The following is a 14511-nucleotide window of genomic DNA, read 5'->3' as shown; positions in this document are numbered from 1 at the left end:
AGGGAGGGAGAGTGCATATGGACACTTGTATTCTAGGCTAACAACAAGCCAGTGGGTTGGCCAAGAGCTCAAGGCCCTCCTCTTTAAGGACTTTTTTTTTTTCATTCTGGCTCCCCAGCCTGAGGTCTGAGCCATGGAAAACCCTCTCCAATCTGTTGGAACAGAACATCACAAACTGCTCCTGTTGGTCTGGGCTGCCAACTCCCCAGCCTGCTGCTGCTTAGAAAAAGGCGACAATGAGTGTAATCAGTCCACAGCACCCTTCTGCATCCCGGTCCCCTTTGTGGGAGGAGAGTGCTGCGTTGGAAAGTTCACCTGTGAAGCAGGCAATTGGAGGAGAGATAGGCAGAATGGAGGAAGCCAGAAATGCTCAGATGACCATTTGGGCAAAATCAGGCCACATTATACCTCATACTTTCCCCACTATCCAAGCCTTCCCACATGGCCAGTCCCGGCCCATCTGCCCAGCTTTCTTCCTCTGCTCCCAGGCTTGGCATATCTGACAGCTCTTCCCTTCTCTGTCCCAACCTGGCCCATACCCAACAGTTAAAGCTGATGTGAGAGTCAAGGGTAAATGGGCACACTTAGCAACTGAAATGTTACCTGCCTCCTGGCCAGCTTTTCTACTAAGGTTGTCATCATCCAGAAATCAGACTTTGAACGTGGAGGACCTGTGCTGGTCTCTGATCTGCGCCTTTCTAGCTGGTAGCTTTAACTCTCCATTGCCTGATCTGTAAGAAGAAGAAGAAGAAGAAGAAGAAGAAGAAGAAGAAGAAGAAGAAGAAGAAGAAGAAGAAGAAGAAGAAGAAGAAGAAGAAGGCAGACATTAAGGTAACTTGCGAAGGTGAAGGACTGGCCTCCTCCCTCTGTGCCCATTCTTTCTACGTGTCCAAAGATGGAATATGACGGATTGACCCCGCCCTCCCCTAGTGCCTCAGGCTCATACAGAGCAGGCAAACCCCCAGTTTACTTGCTTTGACATGCAGGGCAATTCACCTGAGCCCAGCTGGAAACAATCCATTGTGGGCCCAAGGAAAAGCCACCAACTTCCTAGACCTAGTGGGGTTTTCAATGACCTCGGCCTCCTTGTTCAGACTCCATAAAAGCCTGGTCCCAAATTCATCCCCTGGCATAACTTTCAAACCCACAGGAAGGTCTGCGATCAGGTCTGGCCTATTCCTTTTCCGTTCTCCTCCATTTTCCTAGACGAAGGAATGAGTAAACTGGAACTGCTTGGGCATCACAGTTATCTATCTCTTGCCTGATCCTCAGTCCTCCTGGGTTCCAGTCCCACAGGAGAAGCTTTCTTGGCTGCCAGAAGGTGGGAGTGTTCCCAGAAGGCAGCCCCACCCAGCCTAGCAGCAACCAGAGCCAGGAAACTTTCTGGAGGGGCAGATGAGTCCCTATCTATGCTGTTCTATAACTCAAAGGAGGTGGTTGGTTTCAAAGGAGCTCCTCCTCTGCCAAGTATTCCCCTTGCCCGGCACTGGCCAGGGGGTTTGAAGGAGGAATCCCCATTAGAGATTGATGTCACAGATTTTCTTTCCTCTCCGCTGCCTTATCCTTGGTGATTTATAGGAATTATTTGGACATAGTACTTAATAGAAGTAGGTTGCTAGTGTGTGGGTGAATTTATCACTGTCTCCTTGCATTCCAAGAGTGGATCTATCTTTCAGGCTGAGCTATCCTGTAGCTATTTCCCAAGGTCTGAGAAATATGGGCTACTTTGAGAGAGCAGGGATTTTGGAAAGCTTGGGCTGAATGCAAAGTGGCTGTAGAGAATGGCTTGGGAGGTCTCCCTGACTCCCCGCCGCCCCGACTTTTTTTTTTTTTTTTGCCAGTCCTAAGCTTGAACTCAGGGTCTGTGTGTTGTTCCTGAGCCTTTCTGTGCTCAAGGCTAGCACTCTACCACTCGAGCCACAGCGCCACTTCTGGCTTTTTCTGTGTATGTGGTACTGAGGAATCGAGCCAAGGGCTTCATGCATGCTAGGCAAGCGCTCTACCACTAAGCCACATTCCCAGTCTTTTTGTTTGTTAGTTTTTTTCTCTAACTGTGGAGTGAGGAAGGCAGAAGGCCTTCACGGGGAGGCTGCTGTCGTGACCTCTCCCCCCTTGCTGTCAGGAATCCACCTCTTATTCTGGGAAGTACGCGTGTCCCCCGAAGCGCGGGGTAAACAGCGCTGCCTTTGCAGCAGTCTTTAGCAGTGACCAAAGAGGTAGAAGGAAGGGGGCCTATTTGATGGGGGGTAGTGCTCCAGGCTGAAAAAGACTAGCTCCTTATTCACTTGAGCCCCCCAATATGTCCCCTCAGCGTGTCCTACTCTGACCTAGGGCTAGGAGTTTAGAGGCAGGAGTGAAGGGGCGTGAAGAGGGGAAGAGGATTTTGCATACAGGAGCAAAGCGAGAAAAGTTTCCTCTTCTAGCCCCACGCATGCCAGACCTTTTCCCCACAGACCAAGTGTGGGTGCACTGCGCGTGCATGGCCATGCATGCGTTTAGTGAGAGCACAGACGTGCTGCTGCACATTGCCGTGGAGAATGACGAGTGACAGTGCGGAAGCCAGCCAGAGGCCTTCTCTTAGGTCTTTACTTGGGTCTTAGTTCTCCAATCCTTATTTTTGCTTTTTTTTCTCCTACCTCAGTTTCTAGCATCCTTCTGACACCCCGCCCCCCCCCCCCCAGCTCCCATCTTGGAAAAGGAGAATGTTGGAAATGTTCTCCGCGAGCTGCCATTACCTAAGACACAGTGAAGCAGATTTAAACCCGACTCAAGGAGAGAAGACAGCCCTGGGTATGTGCTGTGGAAACCCGTAAGCTCATAGAATATAAGCACTCAAGAGCAAGGAAACGGCAAGCCTCTCTTGTGTTTATATGCAGAGTGGAAGGTCCTTTTGGAAATAGCTATAATCTTCCTGTAGTCAACACGGACATGTCCCACTGGCCCCTGGGGACTTCCTGGGAAGAGGTAGAGCCACTTGCTTCCTGATGCATATTCATACTCATAGCCCTGAGATGATTCACTGTGTGTGTTTCACATTCAGCTGTCTTAGGCTCACAGGAAGAAGCTTATTTTTCTTCATGGACAATGACTTTTCACCTGAAGCTGGGGACATTTGCAAGCTAGGATAGCCCCTCTCAGACTCTGGGTCTGGCCTAGGGTCCAGGCTGCAGGCCTGGGCTTTGACAGCATAGGCATCCTCCTCTTAGGTCTGCTGCTTTCTACACATTATCTCCCAGGTCTGTGTGCCCCCTGGGGAAGTCTAGCTTGGATTCATGCTCCGGCTGTGTAAGAAGAAACAAGCCAGGCCCTTCTGGTGAGGCAGCATCTTGCAGTGGCTGGCTTTGTGCCCTGCAGGTAGAAAGTATTTAACATTCCTTCCCTCCCCACACCAACTGACTTCAGTTAAGCCAGCAGGGGGCGCTCCTGGGTCACCCCAGGAAGGGCTTCTGGGTTGTCTTCATTGGCTCAGAACTTTGGAAATTTTGTCTATCCATCTGTCAACCTGAAGGTGAGCAGGGCAAACTGTTCAAGTGCTGGAAGCAAATATTTTTGGGCAGACAGAGACAGACTTGAGGGGAAACTGGCTTTTTTGACTCACCCAGATACTCCTTAGGCTGGAGGAAATCCAATCTCTGCTCCGGGAGATTAGTTTTGGGGCCACGTTTCCATATGGAAGTCATGGCCGAAGCTTGCTGAGTTCTACTTCATGAATCCCGACCCCTTGCCAGTATAGAGGAGCTGAATATCTCAATAGAGGAGCTGAACGTCTCAATCTTCTTCAGAGCGATTTCCAATGTCATTTGTGTTGCTATTACCCATGCCATGTCTACTAGATTCTTCTTCGTGTGTGTGTGTGTGTGTGTGTGTGTGTGTGTGCAGCATAGCGTATGATGTATGATGTCATTCAGATGTAACACAGTCCTGTGACCTTCTCTGGATTTATCTAGGAGTCAGGTAGGAGTGCACAGAGGCTAGGAGCATTGAACAGATACAAGGACGGGACACATTTCTAACCTAGAGCCCACATACCTGGGCTTTCTGGGCAGCAGTGAAGAAAAGCTCAGAAGAGAGAAGCTTCCCAAGGCCCTCTCATTGTCTTTCCGGTTGTCCCCCTCAGTCTTCCTTATCATAGTTTGGGAGCTCTCACCCTGCGAGCCCCTAAACCATCTGATCCTCAGGAATCCCTCCTTTCCAGTAAAGAGGCCTGTGTGAGCATTGATTTATCAGAGCAGGGAGGGTAGGATGCCTGTCACATTGCACGGTCCAGCTTGGACTTTTGCCCTTTGGCCTAAGGACCCCAGGAAATGGCAGCTGTGTGAAGCGTGTCGAGATGACTGGGCTGAAGTCAAGGGCTTTGTTGCTCAGAGAGATGAGGACATGTCTTTGATTCTACTTTTGTTGTTATTATTACTATTACCGCTGTTTTGATAGTACCGAAGTTAGAACTCAGGGTCTTGCATTTGCTAAGCACACTCTCTAGTACTTGAGAGACACCTCGAGTATATACACCTCAGGTGTATTTGTTCTAGGACAGTCATTTTCACATCTAGTGTCTTCCATCCAACTGTAGAGTACGCCTTCCCCCTAGAGTCTGACTCTGTAGGAACTCCCCAATGCCTTGGAGTCCCAGCAGGTGTGGTTGATTACCCAACTCCACTGAAGCTTTAGCTATTTAGGACAGTAGAGGGTAGGAGTGAGAATTTATCTGGCAGAAAATCTGAAGAGAAATAAACTCCTTAGGCCTCTAGGCCTTTATTTAGCCTTTTACTACATTAATCATGTCTTTTAACCAGGATATTTTTCCTGAGGCTTCACCTGCATTCTTCCAGTTGCAGGTTTCACCTGTCTTTAACATGCAGTATACACTGTAGACCCCTGGAAACTCACCTGTGTAGTTAGCCAAGTGAAGCATAGAACTGTGGGAAGGGCCAAAGATGGGGAAGATTGCATCAGTTCTAAAGCCCGTTAACCAGTCTCATCCTTGTTCCCCCAAATCAAAACACGTAACTAGGTCTGGAGAAGTGTTGGTGTTTTCAGGGAGAAAAAAAATCTCTGAGAATTCGGGAACAATCTGCCTTGCTCAGCCAAGTATAATATGAGGCCTCAGTTGGGCCATCAAAACGTCTTAACACACCTTTAAGAGGCGACACACAGCCAAGTATGGTGGTACTTGGGATACTAAGACAGGAAAATCACAAGTTTGAGTCCAACAGAGGCTACATAGTGAGACTCTGTTTCAAAACAATACAAAGAAAAAAAAAAGAGGCATTAGACTTTATTCCTGTGTCCCCTTCCCTAGCCTGACACTCTGACCCTCTGTCTAGGGATACAACCCTTTTCTGTCCTAAATGCCTATTTACTCTTTGTTTTTGAGGGTTACTGACCATTAGCTAAGCATCAGCTCAAAATTGCAATCCTCCTGCCTCAGCCTCTTCAGTGCTAGATTACAGGGGTGAACTGCCACACCTTGCTCTTCCTCAGTACATAATTTGAAGGCTTGGGGATAGAAGCAGGGAGGGAGGAGGTATAGGAATAGCTCCTATTCACTGAATACTTTTCATGGCTAAAGGTATTGGTTTAAGTGTGATTCCTTATATAATCTACAAGCCATGATTGAACTAGGTCAAATCTTGATTACTGTTTTCTAAGAAAATTACCTGTTTCCTTACAAATGAGTGAGCAGAGGTACACAGTGATGATAGTAAAAATCCAAACAGAAATAAGGATGATGAAATTTTAGCAGCTTAAAAGCCAACGAACTGACCCAGTGCCAGGCCTTGTGCAAACATCTACCATATATGGTATTATTAAATTTTCAAAATGTATCCTATTTTCCCCACTTTCAGCTAAGAAAACAGACTGAGAGAGGTGACTTCCCCCAAATCATAGAGTTCTAGAAAGGAACCAAGCTAAGAGCCACACCCGTTTCTGTTCAATCTCACTTCACACAGCCTGTGCTGGTAATCCCTTAGCAGTGCTACTTCCTGAGGGGGCATCACGGAGAGCAGGCCAGGTGAAAGATTGCCCCACTGGCCTTTAAAAGCAGGAGAACCCTAGGCCCATGGCTAGACCAGGAACTGAACATCTTATGCTGGGAACCTTCTCTTGCCCCCAACCCATTCCTACTTGACAGGCAGGAATGCTTTGTTGCTGTTTTCTTACCCACATGGGACTGGGCATGTGAAACAAACCCACAGCTTGTAGGAAAAACAGCCTGGAACAGGCTGGTGGGGAGATGCGGGTAGGATGGTGTCTGCTCGTTTGGGCTGAAGTCCCAGTCTCCCTGTTCACCTTCAAATGTATGCCCCAACCATGGCATTTTTTATCTGGGGCTCCTGTCAGTCTCTGCTCTCTCTCCAACATCACTGCAAATCTTTCAGGGCTGCGGTTGCCTTGGTAACTTGATGAGAAGCTTCTGGTTTTCTGGAACCAGAGAAGACTGAGGACAGGAAAAGGGGAGGGGGGGGGGGAAACTAGGCTCTGAAGAGCTGCTAGTCACGGGAGGGAAGGAACCACCGCCCCTGTCAGCCACCCAGTCTCCCTGGGTCTGACCCCAGCCTCTGCGGCTGTATCTGCAGTAGTTTGTTTAGGGGGTCTTGGTAGCTGGGCCTAGGAGGAGGGAATTGTCAGGTACGACTCTGTCCTTAGAATTGGCTACTGCTATGACTAGAGCTGCTGGACTCCAGCTTGCTCCCGTGTCTCGGCCCTGCAGCCTTAATTGGTTTTATGAAGTTCAATGCTGTTTTTGATGAGACAGATAATTACTGTGAGGGGAGGTCAGGCCCTCCTCTGTTGCACTGGGTGGGGGCCTTCAGAGTTGCTGACTCTCCAGTCAGCACCAAGCAGACAGATGGGATCAGGGTAGATAGGCAGCAGCCAGGACTGAGGGACACCTCCCACCAGGGGAGAAAGGCCGGTCTTCTGTCTCTGGTGGGATCAGGGAGGAGAAGGTGTGCCACCGTGGCCTTGAAGGAGCCCCTACCTATGAGACACGCACCTCTGGGAATATAAATGTGGCAGCAGGAGTGGGAGGTGCGACTCTCTTTCAGGGCCCTGGGCAGCTCTCTCAGCCCCCCTCGTACAGAGAATCCTGTATGAGGCCCCCTTGCTGTGGCTACTGCTGCGCCTTGGGAAGAAATCCTTACTTAATCTTTAACACCGCTGACACCTTGTAGAGCTATTTTTTCTCCCTCTTTCCAAGTCTTCCTCCTTTCCTTTCTCCCTCAATTTCTGCAAAGTATGTTTTATTCTTCTCCCTATGTCACTCTCCATAAGCAATCTGTTTCTCTCTTCGGCGTTTCCCTCCAGTTTCATCCTGGAAGTATCTCTGTGTCTCTCTTTTCCTCTTCTCCTCCGGTGGGAAGTGACTTACTTGCCTGCTGGAGTGTAGTTCTACTTACTGCCTCGCCAGGTATGAGGATGAGGGGGATAGACTGGGGGTGAACACAAGACATTTTATGGACCCTAAGATGGCTTGCTTCCCTTCCACCCTCATGTGTGGAAGAACTCAGAGGATAAAGGTTCTATGCTTTCCTCCAGGCTGACAGCTCCTGCCCCAGATTGTAACTCCCAGACCAGCTGAGAGATTGCCCCGGTCCCCAGACCAGGCTGAACACTCGTGTAACCTGCTCCCTCTAGCTCCGTGCGAGGGAGCTTTGGCAACCGCTCTGGCTCTAGTTCCTCTTTTGTTCTTGTCTCTTCCTTCAAAGGAGGTGAAAGTAGCTGAGACATTTATGACCAACACCAGCCTATACTTTCAGATTAAGTTTAGTTGCTGAATAAGGTTGACCATAGGAGGGACATCCTCAGGAAGACCTTTAACCTATTTCCAAGCTCCTTTCTCCTGCTTTCTGATGCAGTAGCCAACTCCCAGTAGTTCTTTCCTCTTTAAAGCCTTGCAGGAAAGAAGAAAGCGGTGAGAAATGCCCATGTCAGTAGCCTGGGGTCCCTGCACTGCACTGGAAAAGTCTTGTCCCTCTTCCTCTGCCCCCACCTCATTTAATTAGCTAATGTCTGTGAAAGGGTTGGGTGGTGGAAAAGCCCTATACAAATGTTGAGCACAATTTCATTTCAAAGACTAGCTAAGGATATGTTTGCAGACTTGAGCAAAAGGTCACTAGACCTGCCTGAGACAGAGGGAAGACTGTCCTCTTTGCAGGGCCCAGAGAGAGGACACCTCTGGAGGCTGGAGTAGGGAAAGAGGAGGGCATGTGGAGGTTACAGTGGGGGCCAGGGCACCTGCCTCTTTGATCCTTGAGCTGAACGTCTTGGCACTATGCCTGGTTTATACTGCTTCTCCCACATCCCAGAGTGCTACAAGCTAAGCCCTCTCTTCAGAGACATCTTCAGAGCCTTTCCACCGAGGATTATCCAAGTACAGTATTCACAACTAATATTTTTTTTTTGAGGGCTACTGAGTTTATTGATCTAAAAACTTAACAAGGGGGGACTGGGAATATATATGGCCTAGTGACAAGAATGCTTGCCTCATATACATGAAGCCCTGGGTTCAAATCCTTAGCACCACATATATAGAAAAAGCCAAAAAAAAAAAAAAAAAAAAAGAAAGAAAGAAAATAAAAGCCAGAAGTGGCGCTGTGGCTCAAGTGGCAGAGTGCTAGCCTTGAGCAAAAAGAAGCCTGGGACAGTGCTCAGGCCCTGAGTCCAAGGCCCAGAACTGGCAAAAACAAAAAACAACTTTACAAGGATAGTGACTTCTGAAAAAAAGGAGGGGGGGAGGGCAAATGGCACTCAACAGACCAGCGGGGAGGGAGGAGAGGAAAGAGGAATCCACTCTGGAAGGGTGGAAGTGGCAGAGGAAGAAGGAGGAAGAGCAATGTACACAAGACTGAGAATTCCAAAATCGTTGAAATGGTGAGAACTCCCAAAAGACCCTGGTATACATTGGATGTGGGTGTGACAACAGCAATCTTTCCTTTTGTAGGGAAGAGCTTGAACTCAGCCACAAACCCTGGAGACTCCGCACAGGGCTGAGGGTGGAGGGGTTCTCAGATGGCATCACAAGAAGACGTCACATACTGTCAAAGGCACCCAAAGCAGTCCCGGGACTGCTCCGCGTTGGGGCCACATATGTCCTTCAGCCGGTCCCAGAAGAGGTCTTCATCTTTCTTTAGCACCAGAAACTGGCTAAGGACCACATAGGCCTTGTCAAAGCTCCTTTCCTCCAGCTCCTTGCCCAGGACTTCACCAATCGGAGCCAGGCTCCCCACTAGCTTTCCCCCATGCGCTCAGCCACAAAATCTCCATGCTTTGGGGAGATGGTCATCTTGATTGGTCTTCATCCTGCAGCTCCCGCTCCAGTAATGGCTCCTCCCACAACTAATATTTCTTGAACACTGTGTATCAGGCTATGCTATGGGGCCTGAGCTCTCAACCTGGGGACAGGAGGCTGCCGGTGCACTAGCGTGCAGGAGCTTTTCCTCTGGAAGAGCTCTCCCGAATCCTTGGAGAGTATCCCTAGTCTTCGGGGACTGATGACAGGAGTCCCTGTTTTGTTATTTCTTAAGCCCCTCTGGTGTAGATGTTTCCTGGGCTCCTGAACTTTCTTTTTCCCCAGTGACAATTTACATAAATCCATTATGAACAAACATCGAGGCTCAGCAGGAAGTGTAGCTTTGTGGTACAGCCATTGCCCGGTGTGCAAGAAGCCCTGAGTTTCATACCATGTGCCAGAAGAAAAACAAAAACAAAGAAAAAACCCAATATTGAGGTCAATTAGCCTTGACAGGGTCCATGCCCAGGGGGCAGCTTTTCAATTTCTGGTGCTCCCACGTCTGTTTCAGTCACTTGTGTGTCTCTGCCTGCTCCAAATTCTGTTGCCCAACCCCTAACAGCAATCCTTCCTCTATCTCTGGGCAGGATCTGCTTGGGTCGGCCAAGGTAGAGGAAGCTGGGAAAGCGGAATAGCCAGTCTTAACCCTCACGGCTCCTAAGGTGTGGGGAGGGTTGGGAATGGCCAGAGAGGCAGCAAATGAGGGGATGGAGGTTTCGGGAAGCGGCAGACACAATAGACTCAGGAGATGGATAATGTATTTCCACCATTTCCTGGGTCTTCTTTGTCTCTATCCCCTTAACTCTGAAAGCTGAAAGAGATGCAATGGGTTTCTGGAATATAGGGGCCTTGAGGACCTGTGCTTCTCTCCATCAGCCTCCTCTCCATCCCCAGTCACTACTTTTCTGGCTTCTGCCTAAGGTCCAGGGGGCTCATTGTGTCATCAGTTCATTATTATTCTGACAAAAGTCATCTGTCCTTGAAAAGCATGGCTCCCCAACTGAAGCCAGACCCGCAACCCCCACACACACCTGAAAGGAATACAAATGGCTAGAGACATAGGGTGGACACAACCACACAGAGCACAATGGTGCTTGTTCCCAGGGTGTGCACAAATGGATACAACCCACCCAGCACACACAACCTTTTTGCACACAGGCACAGGGAGCCCACATTGCTGCACAACTGCAAGCATGGTTGCTTAATTGCTACAGTGTTGAATCTCAGAGATTCACTCAGAGTTGAGCTGCACATGGCTGCCTCCAGCAAACAGAGGCCAGGCTCTCCCGGGCTCTGGCGGTGGGTGGGGGGACAAGGAGTGGAAGGACTGTGGAGGCCAAGGTTAAAGATCTCTGAATCTCATCAGCTACAAGATGCATGTCCGGAATCTAAAAGCACAGGGACAAGGGCGCTGCTGAGTTAGTTCCTGACATATGTATCCCCGCTTCTCACCTCTTCTCTCCCAACAGGAAGTTTCTTGCTGTCAGCAAAGCCATTTAGGGATTAGAGCTCCCTCAATACAAACTGCTTATTCAAAAGGTGTTTTCAGTTCATTTGTATTTACCTCATGGATATTACAATGCTCGGAAGAGCTTCTGCTTCAGTTCCCCTTTATTGTCCCAAATTTGAGTACCTGGCCGACATGAGGTATCATTCTGGGCTGAGGCAAGCTTTCTGGAAGCTCAGGAACCTCAATAAGAAGTGGGAGACAGTAAACTTGGGCCACTTTTCTCAGTCCCTGAGAAGGTAGCTCCAGGGATGCCCATAAGAGGGCCTAGGTGAAAGAGTTTTCCCAAAGGAAAAGAGGACCTGAAGCCAATTCCTCCAGGAGGGTTCAAACCTGATGTCCTGGAGAAGGTTGAATCTGCCTGGCTGTCTGCAAGTGGGGTTGCAGTAGAGGATTAGGTAGAGCCAGCTTCTGAGACTTTAGCAACCACCACCATCTCCATGTCTCCAGTTCATTCACACTTTGGAATTAAAACAGTATTTGAAAGGCTATGTATCTAGAATATAGTTTAAATAAGATAATGTAGTCCCTGCCCCGTGAAGATGCCAGCCTAGGGGTGAAAACCCACAAAAATTCAATTAGACAATAATATAGGACTATAAATAATAACAAGTAGTATCAAGTGAACAAAGCAGGTGCTAAGATAGAAAGCAGTTGGGGCTGGGGGACTTCAGATAGGGTAATCTGGAAATGCTGGTGACATATGCCTAGATCTCAAAAAGCACGAGTTAGGGAAAGAGCCTGTGGGAACTGCCATTGCAAAGGTCCTGTGGCAAGAATGTTGGAGAAAGAGAGCCAAGTAAGAACGTAGTTGAAATGGGTAAGGTGGGCAGGGTCACGCCTGGCAAGCCATGGTAAGGAGTCTAGTGTTAGTAAGAGAGAAGGCAGTCACAAGAGGTTTAATCAGGAGAGGGAGAAGCATGGCCTGACTTCTCAGTGGGAGGATGGATCAGAGGGTACAAACTGAAGCAGAGATTGCTGAGGAAGTTTTAGTCATTCTAGCAAAAAGGGGGGAACAGAAGAGAAGGAAACCATTCAATGTTTTCTTTTTATTTAAAGGAGTATTCTCAAGGTACCTGCTTGGTACAAACCAAGAATTCCTTTTTCTTTTTCTTTGTTTTTCTTTCTTTTTTTGTGCCAGTCCTGGGTCTTAAGTTCAGGGTCTGGATGGTGCCCTGAACTTTTTTGTTCAAGGATACCACTCTTCCATTTGAGATACAGCTCCAATACCAACTTTCTTGGTGTTTAATTGGAGATAAGAGTCTCATGGACTTTCCTGCCTGGTTTGACTTTGAACTATGATCCTCAGATCTCAGCCTTTTGAGTAGCTAGGACTATAGGCATGAGCCACCAGTGCCTGGCAAGAATTCCTATCTTGCTTTGTTCTTTTATTCCCCTCAAGCTATCCCTTTGGCTTTTCCTTTCCGATTCAGAGGAGGGGAATGGCTTGCACCCTCTTACCCTTAGACTAGACCATGGAGATGGCACTGTTTCTTATGGCTCTTCAGAGAAGATGCCTCCTTGCCTCTTGCTGCCATTTCCAGCATGGCTGGGAAGAGTTTGCCATTCTGGGGAGAGGTCAGGTTCAGTGCCTTCCTGCCAATGAGACAGATCCAAAGCATCTCCACAAAGCTGCGTGCTGGGCAGCTCAAGCCTGACTAGGTAGACCCAGAGCCGCCTACCCCTACTGCCTAGAGGAGAGCCCTAGGGACCCTAAAGCCACTTTAAGCTTCCCGGTGTCCTTTCCACCATCTGTTAGAATCGGGACTGGGGATGTGGGGACCACTCAGTGCCTAAACCACCCTCCAGGGACACAGGAATATGAGGCAAAGATCTTAAGCTCAAACATTTACAGGTTGCACTCAGGATTGAAAACTGATTTATAGTCTGAAGTCAGGCAGGAGAGAGCGGGAGGAAGGTGGGGAGCTCTGTGTACAGTGCAGCCTTGTGGGGCGGTGGTAATTATATATTACATTGAACTGTCCTTGCAGCACAGTGAAGGGCAGTGGGAATGAGACTCTAAATCACACTTCCCTGATGCTCCCTGTAGTTCACCTCCCTGTGATGTGGCCCCAGAGCCCAGGGCTGACACTTCTCCTGCACACACACACACACACACACACACACACACACACACACACACACACACGAGCCTGGGGGAGGGAGAGAGTGAGTGAGAGATGCAGCATTGACTACCGTGATTAGCTGGGGACCCAAGAAACAGGAAGAGGAAATATTGCCATTTGGGGCAATTCCTTGTTTATCCCTTCCCCTCCCCCCTCCCCCCCATTGCTCAGTTTCTATCTCCTTTCTTCTACTGGGGTCTGAATTAAGGCCATTTGCAAAAGATGTCCCTCTGCTCCAATCCTTCATCTTGCAGCATAGCCTCATCTCTGTCTCCACACTCCAGACACTGTCAGGGGCCTGATCACTTTTCTTTTCTCTCGTGGTGCTGGGGATTGGACCCAGGACCTTATGTATGACAGGGAAGCAAGCATTCTACCACTGAGCTACACCTCAAGCCAGCCTCATCAATTTTCACCTGCATTTTGTCACCATTTTCTAGTTGGCCTCTCTACAGTGCTGTTTTCCCTAATCCATTATCCTTTAAGATGTTGTTGTAGTCACATCTCTAAATAACGTCTGACCAGAATTTTAATCTTATTTGGGAATTCCTGAGTGGAGAGAGTCAAATTTTTGGTTCTTAAGGAGGTAATTAAACTTCTATCTTGGCTCAGAGGTCTCCCCAAACGCTGCAGGTTGGTGATTACTGTTTTACTTCTTGCTGTCAGCTACCATCCTAGGAGGAACATTGATGCTCACCTTTCCGGAGTGGTCCTTTCTTACCATGGCTAAGCTGGTCTTTCCGGCCAGTCTCCAGGACTTCCCACTGTCTCCTGCCGCTCCCTCGCTCCCTCCAGGGCCCCGTACTTCCTGGCTCAGGAGGCGGCGGTAGTGTTTAGTGATGATGAGAAAAGGTTCTGAGGCTAGACAGATGATGACCATTCATGAGCTATTTGAGCCATGTATTCCCTAAGAGCCTGCAGCCTGACTGTCTGAATTCACATCCTGACTCTGTTGCTCTTTAGTTTGGTTAGGCACATGACTTAACCTGAGCTCTTCAGCTCAAGGCTAGTGCTCTACCACTTTGAGCCACAGTGCCACTGTCGGTTTTCTAGGCAAGCACTCTACCACTAGGCCATATTCCCAGCCCTACTTTTGGTTTTCTGGTGGTCAATTGGAGCCACCAGCATCAGGCCAGTTTTATTATTTCTAAAGTGAGGCAAATTATCATACCTCCTCGAATTGTTGAACAGATCCAATGAGTGAGTACAGACAATTGTCTCTGCTAATAAAATAGCATTGTGCTTCTGAGCTATTGATATTGTAATATAATTTCTCTAAACCTCAGTTTCCTTGTCTGTAATGAATGTCCACAATATGTATCTTCATAAATGCTGCTTCTTAATTGTTAAGATCAAATGACACAGCCTCTCTACCTTTTTAGTCAGGCACTGGTGGCTCATACCTGTAATCCTAGCTACTCAGGAGGCTGAGATCTGAGGATCATGGTTCAAAGCCAGCCTGGCAAGAAAGTCCAAGAGACTCCAATCTCCAATAAGCTACTCAGAAAAAGCCAGAAGTGGCACCATGGTTCAAGTGTAGAGCACTAGCCTTGAGCACAAAGAGGCTCAGGGACAGTACCCAGGCG

At 48.5% G+C, this 14511-nt stretch overlaps 1 pseudogene; it reads right to left on the bottom strand.

Moving 5' to 3' along the window:
• Nucleotides 1-649: 649 nt before the first annotated feature.
• On the bottom strand, nt 650-9286 carry LOC125339928 (annotated as a pseudogene).
• Nucleotides 9287-14511: the final 5225 nt, after the last annotated feature.

This window comes from Perognathus longimembris, chromosome 22 (genome assembly GCF_023159225.1).
Source record: "Perognathus longimembris pacificus isolate PPM17 chromosome 22, ASM2315922v1, whole genome shotgun sequence".
Lineage (NCBI taxonomy): Eukaryota > Metazoa > Chordata > Mammalia > Rodentia > Heteromyidae > Perognathus > Perognathus longimembris.
The sequence above is the reverse complement of the archived record's forward strand: the minus strand, read 5'-3'. Positions and strand labels throughout refer to the sequence as shown.